Genomic DNA, 12676 nt, shown 5'->3' with positions numbered 1-12676 from the left:
CTGGAAACCGTAGAGGAATATCAAGAGAGACATACATAATCAGGTTGAAATGGCTGTAAGTTGCAGTAGTTAATCGGAGATGAAGAGGCTTGCACACGATGAGATCGTGGAGAGTTGCATCAGACCAGTCGCAGGACTAAAAACGAAAACAGCGACGTTTTCCTACACCTTGCGAACCTAAGTGAGCGCGACGGTAATTGTGAATTGGCAATATTAGTGATGGATGCCTGTGGCTCGTATGTTTTCTCGGATTAGTTACAGCCGGTCTGAAATACGACCGACCATAATACACTTCATTTGTCTCTTACAAAAAATGTCCTCTCAAACCGATAGATTTTTGTTCGTTGTTGGCAATCATACGTAACTATCTATTGATGTGAATGTAAAACTTTTATACTTCTCTTTACTACTTTATACTCATCTGCATAATAGAAAGGTCTAAATGAACAACATGCTTGGAACTATAAATGTTTCATTGCTTCCCTGCTGGAATGGTGACACTGCTTGCGCAATGGGCCAACTCAACACTCGCCAGTCCACACTGAGGTGGCACTACTATCACGTACACGAAGTGTAAAAGAGCAGCGCATTGGCAGAGCTATCATTTGAACTCGGATGATACATGTAAAGAGGTTTCCGAAGTCAGTAGGGCCACACGACGGGAATTAACAGACTTTGAACGAGGAATGATAGTTGGAGCTAGACGCATGGTACATTCCAATCTTAAATCGTGAGGGAATCCGATATTCCGAGATAGACAATGTCTGGGGCGTGCCAAGAATATCAGATTTTAGGCATTACATCTCATCACGGACAACTCAGTGGCAGATAGTCTTCACGTAACTACCTTGGGTAGCGGCGTTTTCGTAGAGTTGTTTGTGCTAACAGACAAGCAGCACTGCGTGAAATAACGGCAGAAACCAATGCGGGAAGTAAGAAAAACGTATCAGTTAGGATAATGCAGTGAAATTTGGCGCTAATGGGCTACGGCGAGTTCCTTTGCTAATTGCACGATATCGCCTCAACGCCTCTGCTGACTCGTGACCATAACAGTTGGACTCTAGATGACTACAAAACCATGGCCGGATCAGATAAGTCCCGATTTCAGTAGTGAGAGCCGACACTGGGTTCCAGTGCTGCGAAGATCCCAAGACAGTGTGTAAGCTAATAGTAGCACCATAAAGGTGTGCGCTATGTTTCCACAGAATGTACTGAGTTCTCTAGTCCATCTGAACAGATCATTGGCTGGAAGTGGTCATATTCGGCTAGTTGTAGACCATTTTCAGCCATTCATGGATTTCATGTTCCCAAAACATCATGCCATGTTACCGGGCCACAGCTGTTCGTGATTGATTTGAGGAACATTATGGACAATTGCTTTGGTCACCCAGATCGCCCGACATGAATCCCATCGAACATTTATGGAACATAATTGGGAGGTTAGTTGGTACGCAAAACCCTGGAAGGGGAATCTTTTGCCGTTATGGATGGCTATAGAGGTAGTGTTGAGTCTGTTACCATATAAATCAAGGAAGAGCATGTTGTTTGGTGGCTGGTATCCTCTCTATACAACACAACTGCACACATGTGTTAACAGGAGTCTTTATTTACATAAACAGGAACCTACTTACCGAGAGTCGACGTGTGTGGTAGAAGCTCTTCAAATAGTAGTCCATGTTAGCCTCATTGCTGATAAAGTACAACACCTGCTAAGCGATGAATGACAGGTGCCAAACTGAAGTGAGTCAGTGAGGGTATGAGTGACCTAGTGATTGAGCGACTGCACTAGGTCAAATTGAAATGTGTGTGAAATCTTATGGGACTTAACTGGTAAGGTCATCAGTCCCTAAGCCTACACTCTACCTAACCTAAATTATCCTAAGGACAAACTCACACACCCATGCCCGAGGGAGGACTCGAACCTCCGCCAGGACCAGTCACACAGTCCATAACTGCAGCGCCTAAGAGAGCTCGGCTAATCCCGCGCGGCACTGCACTAGGGACTAAGAAACTGAGACTGGGACCGAGACTGAGACCTGTGGTCAGTGGCAGCGATCCAAATACTTGTGGTCGAGAGGGCGTTGGCGGCGTGTTGTGTGCGAGTCTGTCTTTGGCCCTCTATTGTTAGGTGCGCTTGATCCACCGCCTACTATCGATCTTCTTGCCTTGCGACAGCTTATGCCAGCACATTCTTTCCACCCCCTCCCTGAAATGCCACTCTGTTATCATGTAGGGAAGATGTGAACGACACCAGGGAGGGAGGCAGGGCGCGGGACGTAAAGATGAGCCGTGAGCCATGACTGTGGAGGACAGCGTACTTCCGACCGTGCCCTGCCACCTGGCTTGTGAGGCAACAGAAACATCCTCCGGAAAACTGCTGCCAGGGCACACGTGCAGGCCTGAGGCGATGAGGGTGACGGAGACGGATACGGCGAGGGTGTGTACAGGTCCATTGGGTCCGCGAGCGGGGACGGCGGGGGCGAGGGCGCATCGTCCATCCGCTCCTCCTGGGGTGCCCTGGTGGCACCAGCGGGCAGCTGCGAGGGCCGTGAGGTCCGGTGAGGCCGTGAATCTGGGGGAAGAAATGCAGCAGAATCATGGGGCAAATGACTCGCACGGTTCTAGTTGCGGTGCTGCAAACCATCAGGACCTGGAATCGAGTACATAAAAGAGCCGATGCGTTCCTGGATCAAGCCTCTTTCCCAGCGCCCACGGTTGTCATAAACCGTGCAACGAACAAGATCGTGCGGTGCAAAGCTATACTTGCGGACCATTGGCGGTGCCGGTTGCTGCGGCGGGTGTAGCAGCGTCCGATGCCGGCGGGCATGCAGAAGTTCCGCCGGTGATAGTCCGTCTCGTGGGTGGGACCGATAGGAGGCGAGAAAGAGTAGCAACACCTGTTCCCATGTGTGGGAGGTCCGAAGCTTGGCCATCTGTTGCTTAAAAGTGCGTACGAAGCATTCTGCTGCACCATTGGACTGTGGGGAAACGGAATTGAAACTTGTTAGATGACGAACGCCGTCTCGTTCAGAAAACTGCTCAAAGTCACGTGAAGTGAACTGTGGTGCGTTGTCCGACACAAGTACTTCCGGCAAAACTTAGATGTAAAATGTGGAAGACAGTGCTTGAATGGTGCTAAGTGATGTGGTAAAAGCCATAGGCATCGCAAATGTGAATTTGCTAAAAAAATCTACCACTATGAGCCAACGAGAGTTCCAAAATGGTCCTGCAAAGTCTATGCGAACTGGTTTCCGTGGCGATTGAGTCTTAAGCCAATCTCAGAATGTCTGGAGGAGCGGATCAGTTTTCCGCTCATGCACGATACTGTGACGTCATCTGTTCAATGTGGGCACCCATGCCCTGCCAGGTACAGTGGCGTCGCGCTAACTGCTTAGTGCGAACAATTCCCAAATGTCCTTGAAGGAGCAATCGCAACACATCCTTTTGCAACAATTGTAAATAAACGCACGCGATTGTCCACTGCCATTTTGAAAAAGAATCACACCCTGTTGAACTGAAAGGTTATGCCGACGTGCAAAATATCGACACACAGCTGAGTTTTGGATACTGTTCAAGACGTGCGAATGCAATCCAACAAAATCTTGAGGTCTGGGTCTGCTCCCGCGGCCTGTGCAATCTTTCTGTAGTTTAAGGGAAGGGATTCTAGCAATTCAGAGTCCTGCGCACCGATTTGGCAATAACATGCGGCAGATGCATCAAAATCAGAGAGATATGGCGTCTGCATTGCCATGCTTTATCGTAGGTCTGTACTCAATTTCAGATTGATACTACGAAAGCAACAAAGCCCAATGTTGCAATTTTTTAAGTGGAACATGCAGGAATCGGCTTTGACGGATGAAACAAGGACTGCAAGGACATGTGATCTGACACTAAATAGAACTTGCAAGCAGACAAATAGTGATGGAGTTTTGTCACATCATACACAATAGCAAGAGCTTCTTTTTCTATTTGAGAATAATTGCACTGAATATGAGTTAAAAACTTTGAGGCAAAAGGAATAGGTCTGCCTTGTGCACCAGTTCTGTGCGAAAGCACACCGATCCCGTAGGAAGAAGCGTCGGCTTGAAAAACTACTGGATAGGCAAGATCAAAATGCAGTAAACATCTGCCACTAAACAAAGCACTTTTGAAATTCTGAAATGCGTCTTAACAGACTTTAGCCCACACAAAAACCTACATTTTTGCGACGCAAGAGGCTCAATGGAGCCTTGATCTGAACGGCATTCGGTATGAAAGGAATGTAATACATCATATTGCCTAGTACTGACTGCAGTTCAGACAAATTGCGAGGAACAGGCAGGCCACGGATTGCAAACGAATCAGATTGGAGGGGTTGCACACCCTGACTGTTTATCACATGGCCTAAGTACTTTAGTTCAGTTTGAAAAAGTCACAATTTTCGAGACGACACTTGAGTCCCGATTCTGACAACACTCGAAAAATACACTCCTGGAAATTGAAATAAGAACACCGTGAATTCATTGTCCCAGGAAGGGGAAACTTTATTGACACATTCCTGGGGTCAGATACATCACATGATCACACTGACAGACCCACAGGCACATAGACACAGGCAACAGAGCATGCACAATGTCGGCACTAGTACAGTGTATATCCTCCTTTCGCAGCAATGCAGGCTGCTATTCTCCCATGGAGACGATCGTAGAGATGCTGGATGTAGTCCTGTGGAACGGCTTGCCATGCCATTTCCACCTGGCGCCTCAGTTGGACCAGCGTTCGTGCTGGACGTGCAGACCGCGCGAGACGACGCTTCATCCAGTCCCAAACATGCTCAATGGGGGACAGATCCGGAGATCTTGCTGGCCAGGGTAGTTGACTTACACCTTCTAGAGCACGTTGGGTGGCACTGGATACATGCGGACGTGCATTGTCCTGTTGGAACAGCAAGTTCCCTTGCCGGTCTAGGAATGGTAGAACGATGGGTTCGATGACGGTTTGGATGTACCGTGCACTATTCAGTGTCCCCTCGACGATCACCAGTGGTGTACAGCCAGTGTAGGAGATCGCTCCCCACACCATGATGCCGGGTGTTGGCCCTGTGTGCCTCGGTCGTATGCAGTCCTGATTGTGGCGCTCACCTGCACGGCGCCAAACACGCATACGACCATCATTGGCACCAAGGCAGAAGCGACTCTCATCGCTGAAGACGACACGTCTCCATTCGTCCCTCCATTCACGCCTGTCGCGACACCACTGGAGGCGGGCTGCACGATGTTGGGGCGTGAGCGGAAGGCGGCCTAACGGTGTGCGGGACCGTAGCCCAGCTTCATGGAGACGGTTGCGAATGGTCCTCGCCGATACCCCAGGAGCTACAGTGTCCCTAATTTGCGGTGCGTTCCCCTACGGCACTGCGTAGGATCCTACGGTCTTGGCGTGCATCCGTGCGTCACTGCGGTCCGGTCCCAGGTCGACGGGCACGTGCACCTTCCGCCGACCACTGGCGACAACATCGATGTACTGTGGAGACCTCACGCCCCACGTGTTGAGCAATTCGGCGGTACATCCACCCGGCCTCCCGCATGCCCACTATACGCCCTCGCTCAAAGTCCGTCAACTGCACATACGGTTCACGTCCACGCTGTCGCGGCATGCTACCAGTGTTAAAGACTGCGATGGAGCTCCGTATGCCACGGCAAACTGGCTGACACCGACGGCGGCGGTGCACAAATGCTGCGCAGCTAGCGCCATTCGACGGCCAACACCGCGGTTCCAAGTGTGTCCGCTGTGCCGTGCGTGTGATCATTTCTTGTACAGCCCTCTCGCAGTGTCCGGAGCAAGTATGGTGGGTCTGACACACCGGTGTCAATGTGTTCTTTTTTCCATTTCCATGAGTGTAGTACGCAAATTGGCAATGTGTTCCTCTGGTGTACGAGATGAGACGAAAATATCGTCAAGGTAGTTTGAACAAAATGCCATCTTTGTAGTCAACTGTTCCAAGTACCGTTGAAAACTGCAGGGTGCGGAACCACTGTCGAAGGGCAAACGTAAATATTTGAACAGTCCTAAGTGTCTATTTATAACAATCACTTTCTGTGATTCTTCATCCAACGGAATTTGCAAATAGCCATCACCATCTATCTCAGAAAAGTAGCGTCGTGCGCGAAGCCTGTCGATGAGTTGCTCAGGACGAGGTAACGGGTAAGTCTCAACTACTGTTTGCGTGTTAACTGTAGACTTGAAGTCAACATAAATGCGAATGCGACCAGAAGGCTTCGGCCACAAAACGAGAGGACTAGCTTGAATAGGAGCAATTACACCATTATCTTGAAATTTCTTCAGTTAACCGGCTACTCTGTCTCTTAAAGCAATTGGAAAGGGGTGGGCCTGGAAAAATTTAGGCTGTGCATTGTCTTTCAGTGTCACATACGCTACAAAGTTAGTAGCTTTTCCCATTCCTTCGGAAAATAGTGCAGGAAAATCTTTAAGCAAGTTAGCGACACTGTCATATGGTGCAAAAGCCGATAATGAAAGTACATTCTCTTGGATGCGAAGGCCAAACAGTTTAAATGAATCTAAACCGAATATGTTCTCTCTGTCTCTTGATTTCCAGTAACATTCACGGTCCTAGTGTGAGAAATGTAAGGGGCAAGCAAACTACACTGTCCAAGCACTGGAATTCCCTGTTCGTTGTAAGCAGTGAGGTGCTTGCTAGATTTAGAAAGGCGTGGTGAACGTAACCGTTTGTACGTGGCATGATTAAGCAAAGTTATTGACGCACCTGTGTCTAACTTAAAGGTCACACGACGGCCAGTAATGCGTAATGAAAAACAGTTTGGTAGAACATCATTGCACAGCATTAAGGGCGCGAAGGAAACACATCCTTAATCTTACTTTTGTCAGAACCTGTCGTAGATTTTGAAAACGCAGCAGTCACTGCATGTGCACAAGCCTGTTTTTTCTGGGAGCGGGCAAAATTGGTGTTTTTGTGCCGTTGCAGACAAACTTCTTGGATATGGCCTCTTTTTTCCATGCGTGTAACACGTTGTGTTACGTGGTGGGCAATCCTCTCTTTTATGGCGAGAAAAAGATCTAGGAGAACCCTTCAAAAAGTTCACAGGTCTGTTTATTTGTCTACGTGGCTGTCCGCGCGGCTGTGTACGCCCTCGTTGTTGTGACTGCTTGGGACGGTCACGAACAAGGAGAGACTCGACCCGACAAATCGGAGCTTAGTCAAACTTACCGACCACTATGGCACCAGAATCATATTTCTCTAAGATTTGCAATACTCGAGGAAGGAAGGGAACTATTTTAGGACCTGTTACCGTATTGGTTGGTTGGTTGATTTGGGGAGAGGAGACCAAACTGCGAGGTCATCGGTGTCATCGGAGTAGGGAAGGATGGGGAAGGAAGTCGGCCGTGCCCTTTCAAAGGAACCATCCCTGCATTTGCCTGAAGCGATTTAGGGAAATCACGGAAAATCTGAATCGGGATAGCTGGACGCGGGATTGAACCGTCGTCCTCCCGAATGCGAGTCCAGTGTGCTAACCACTGCGCCACCTCGCTCGGTGTTACCGTATTCTACTATCTGGGACATCAGCATCACATATCATGAGATCACTGTAGAAGTTTCCACAACTACACTTACATTTTCACTTCCTGTTCATGCCCGTTAGTTCTGTGTACCGCTGACGGTATGTCTGTTCCGACTTTTTCTGAAAACGGAAGAACTGATAATGGGCTGCAGCTATTTGGGTCTGGTGGTCATAGTACTTAGTTAATGCAGCAATTACTTGGTCATATGGTTCAAATGGCTCTGAGCACTATGGGACTTAACTTCTGAGGTAATCAGTCCCCTAAGAACTACTTAAACCTAACTAACCTAAGGACAGCACACACATCCATGCCCGAGGCAGGATTCGAACCTGCGGCCGTAGTGGTCAAGCGGTTCCAGACTGTAGCTCCTAGAACCGCTCAGCCACCCCGGCCAGCCACTTGGTCATAACTTACCTCGTCGGTAGACACTGTTGGGATTAGTTTTTGTATCAACCTGAACACAAGGGACCCCGCAATCGGAAGGAAGTATTGTTACTTTACAGTACCTTCAACACGATTAACTTGACAATATGCTCGGAACTGAGTCAGGTATTCGAGCCACTCCCCTTTGCCGTTTAATTGCCGGAACGTTGGTGTGCTGGTCGGCGGCACTTGTTGGGCAGGTTGGTTGGTCCGTTGTGCGGCCGACACAGCTTGTTAGGCCAGTAATTGTTGTACCGTCGTTAATAGGGCAGGAATTTGTTGGTTCTGAAACTGAAAAACTTGTGTTAGGACCATAACATTGGCCGTCTGTGACTGAGGCGTACGGGCAGAGGGTGGAGGGTGCGGAGAATTCATGGTTTACACAAATATGTTATATCAAAAAGGAAGCAAAGCCTCTGAAAAGAGAAATTTGATTAGTTCTGCCACTCCCCTCCTGAAATGCATACAAAAACACAGCAACAATTGAGCAACTAGGAAAGAGCATCCCTGCAAGCTAAAACACAAGAGAAGCAAGCAATATCTTCGATCTCGTCGCCACTGTTGTGTTCTCGTCGCCACTGTAGTGAGTCACTGAGAGTGTGACTGAGCTAGTGATGGATCGACTCCGCTAGTGATGAAGAGACTGAGAATGAGACCTCCGCTCAGCGGCATCTATCTAAATGCTCGCAGTCGCGATGGCGTTGGCGGCGAGTTGCGTGCAAGTCTGTCTTTGGCCCCTCTCCTAATAGGTCCACTTGATCCAGCTCCTGCTATCGATCTTCTCGCTACATCTTCGCCGACCAGTGTGCTTGCGGCAGCTCACTCCAGCACAGGCAGCATGGCTAATATTTTTGCAGGGGAAATCCAACGACTCTTTGAGTACACACTACCTCGATCTGCTGCACCACACTGGACAAAAGGAGGTCTACCATGATATTAGAAGGTATCCCATGCCTTCTATCATGAATTGAAGCCTGTTTTACACCGGAGTGCGCACAAGTGAACGAGCATCAGCGACTGAGTATTGTCTCTGATTTAAACAGTGGGCTGAGCGGAAGCAAACATGATTCGGTAGGGTTCAGATCATATTTGGTGGTCTTCGCTCATCTTCTGCTTATTTTCGATCTTCCAACAAAACCATGAAATACTGTTCATGTTCTCTCTTGTTCAGCACTCTCACAGAGAACAATCGTCTGGTGTTTTACGTGCAATCTACTGTCGTTATCCGTCTGAAACATGAGTTATTAAGTGGTCAGAACTGAATAGAACAATGTAGATATTGTAGATGTTTATGGGGCTCCAAGAGATGGTCAGCACAAATGATGAAGAGAAAGATATAAACTGGGTGGGAATTTGAGGAATCACTCGCAGTTCCAACTGGTGCCGTGCAGAATATTATAAATTCATTAGCTGCTTAGAAGCATGAGCTACGTACCTCATGTTACTTGAACAGATCAATATGGTAAATTTCCATAAAAATAAACGACTGTGAATATATATCTATTATGCTGATTAAAATTACAAATTTGTGAAAGACTTAATCGTCCTCATTGTCAATATTCCACTTGACTCTAATTATATGACTTACGGATCATTATTATGTTAGACATTTTGATTTAACGTCCAAATTAGTAAAAATCGTTTTCCCCACCGTCTGTCACCTCTCTAACAACCTAAAAGGGTGGATAAAAATATGGAAACATCGCGAGAAACGTATGCTTGAGCATAAATGCAGATGCTAGCCAAGTCGGCAGATTGTGCTGTTGTATTTGACCACGACCGTCATCTGTCCAACGTCCTCATTGGGTTACAGGTGGCAGTCGTGTCAGAACAGTGTTCTCAATACTTGTGAGTGCATTATGTTAGATCTCAGCGCACTAGAACGTGTTGGCGCTCATATGGCGAGTATCTCCGTAACGAGGCAGCTAAAGTGTTTCGTGTTTCGACAGGCACCGTATCAATTATTTATACCATATAAAGGCAAAGGTCCCGAGTTCGAGTCCATGCCTCTGGCATGGATGTGTGTGATGTCATTAGGTTAGTTAGGTTTAAATAGTTCTACGTTCTAGGGGACTGATGACCTCAGAAGTTAAGTCCCATAGTGCTCAGAGCCATTTGAGGCATTTTTTTTCACTCTTGCCCTGTATACCAAGAGAAGAATTAAGCTGGAATGAGAAAATAAGACACGCTGTCATTTCTCTAGCACATTAGGCAAAACTGATGATATGACAAAAAGCTATCCAAAGTTCAGACTTATAACATAGGGGAAAAGGTGATGCTTACGGCTCATGTGTAACCCTCACTACTAAAGAACAGAAACAAGAAGTGGCGGATGTTATTTTCTGGACCATTTAAAGTAATAGGAGAGCCACATGGTTGCAGTTATCTGCTAGAATATCCAGAATCAAACAAAGACAAAGGTTTATATCCACACCGGGATATAACGAAGTATTTTGCTGAGTAGACATTTCGCAGGGTGGATGTACCTATGTAAATATTCTGGGAATTTGTAAATATGTTAGTATGTAAGACATTTCACAGTATACACAAGACAAATTTACTTTCTTCGTGTGCATTAGTAGATCTTAAGTAAACCTTTTGCTGAGCAACAAACTTTCACATTAATAGAAGAAGTTCAGGTATAGCCTTTCAAGTAAAGTCCTTTCATTAATATTATGAAGAGAAAAGTAAACAAGAAACTTGTTTTGATGTAATCGTAGTAACATTTTTCATGGATGCAATTATTCGATTTTTTTCTTTTTTTCTTTTTTTGCTATGCAATTCTAAGTAAAGAAAGTAAATCAGAAGTCATAGAGATGATAAAGTTTTTCTATCAGTAGATTTTAATTTTTGTACTGATGCAATGATTTGTAGTGCAAAATAATTTCTCTGTTTATGCCTAACAAGCAGTTTGTCAACGTAAACAGGAAGCTACTGTGGGTCGTATTTTTACAGTGAAATGATAAAACAATTGAGTTTTACTCCTATAGTAAGGAAATGGCAATTTTGTGTCATAAGCAGATATGTTTGTGCACTAGTTCTCGCGACTAATTTCAACGGCACACACCAGTTTGTGTGAAGTAAAAACAGAGATGTCCTTAGCTTCAGTAGTAATGCCTAAACTCGCATCTCATACTGAAAAAACATTGTAAAGCTAGACTTCACTACCTAAACAGCCACAAAACTAAATTAATGTCGCGAAGAATTTTAAGAGGAAAAATTTAATAAGTTACAGAACATAAATAGTATGTAAATCATACAGTTAGTACCTACAAAAGAGTACATAAGCTGTGGGATTTTTCTTTGAGCATATTTGTAAGTAACATGACATGTAGTGACAGAGGCTTAGTAATAAGTTGTCAATGGCAAACAGAACTGTCAGAGGTAAAGTAGTGCACGTAAATTTGCATTTCACGGGAGGACTCTTTGTACAAGAGCAAAGAGAAACATGTATTATCAAGATACATTATACGCGTTATAATACAATTTCGCCTGGTCAAATAAATACAAACACTTTGCACTAATGTCAAATACGGATGGCACTCTTAGTAGCAAGCCAGAGGACAGCACTGAAGTGCTGTCATGATCCACTGAAGAGAAACACAGTGAAGTGTTGTTACTTTAAGATGAAACTCAGATAATATGTACCGCGCATCAACTGTGAAGCAGACTGTAGCGCTGGAACTTTGTGAATGTGACGTCACGTGTAATTATCACACGCCGACGCGAAGCTAAACGCTTAATAAACGAAAACTTCTATAAGCACTTTGCAAACATGTGTAATATACGGTATTCTGTGGACACTAATGAATGTGCAGAAACCGAAACTCACATGAACGTGTTTGTGCTGCAACGGTGTTGATGTCAACTGAAAGTAAAGCGCATGAACAAAAGGCATACATTAGACCTTTTGTATTACAACACAAACATGCATACCGTGTAAGCCACAGCTATCACAGATCAAACTGATGGAAAATAGTGTTGGAAGTGATTACAACTACATACTAATCAAAATTCTTTTTAGGGAATGTGTATCAAAAAGTCAATATTGCTTTACTAACACCAGTCTACGAATGTTTCATGTAATCCCTGTACCCTGAGCTGACGGGATCCCGTCGAGCACAACCGGTCCAGAACTTTGCAATCTTGTTGATCCATCGCCGACAACGTAGATTGACTCACACCTATGCAGATTTTGTCATCGCCGCCGCGACCGCCCAGCACAACAGCAACGGAGAATGCTGCAGGACGTCTGACTTCGCCTACAGTGCGTCGCCTTTACAACCCTCGAGCAAGAATGAATAATGTTCAACTGAGTGATTATTGTTTCAAACACCACACGTATTTCTGCAACAAAAACCCATACGACGATTCCTAAGAGTTAACTATGAACATTTCAAAACTCAAACCACAAGGACAAATAAGTGTCAAAAAGGAAAATTTCGTACCTTGATGCTTTCTTTCCTAATGACATAATTTGTTCATTCTGATTAATGTACTAAATGATCTGATTTTGTCGATGTGTAATGTTTGTGAACTTTATGAGAAAACATTTCATGCGAAAAAAGGAACTGGATGCCTATGCTTTTCCTGTCGTTTCGCCAGGTTAAGGTAGGATCACATTCAAATGGGAAGTCAAATTACATTCCTGGTAGATCTAAAACAGGCTTTAGCTGAA

Source organism: Schistocerca serialis, chromosome 9, assembly GCF_023864345.2.
Source record: "Schistocerca serialis cubense isolate TAMUIC-IGC-003099 chromosome 9, iqSchSeri2.2, whole genome shotgun sequence".
Taxonomy (NCBI): Eukaryota; Metazoa; Arthropoda; class Insecta; order Orthoptera; family Acrididae; genus Schistocerca; species Schistocerca serialis.
This window is presented reverse-complemented; position numbering follows the sequence as displayed.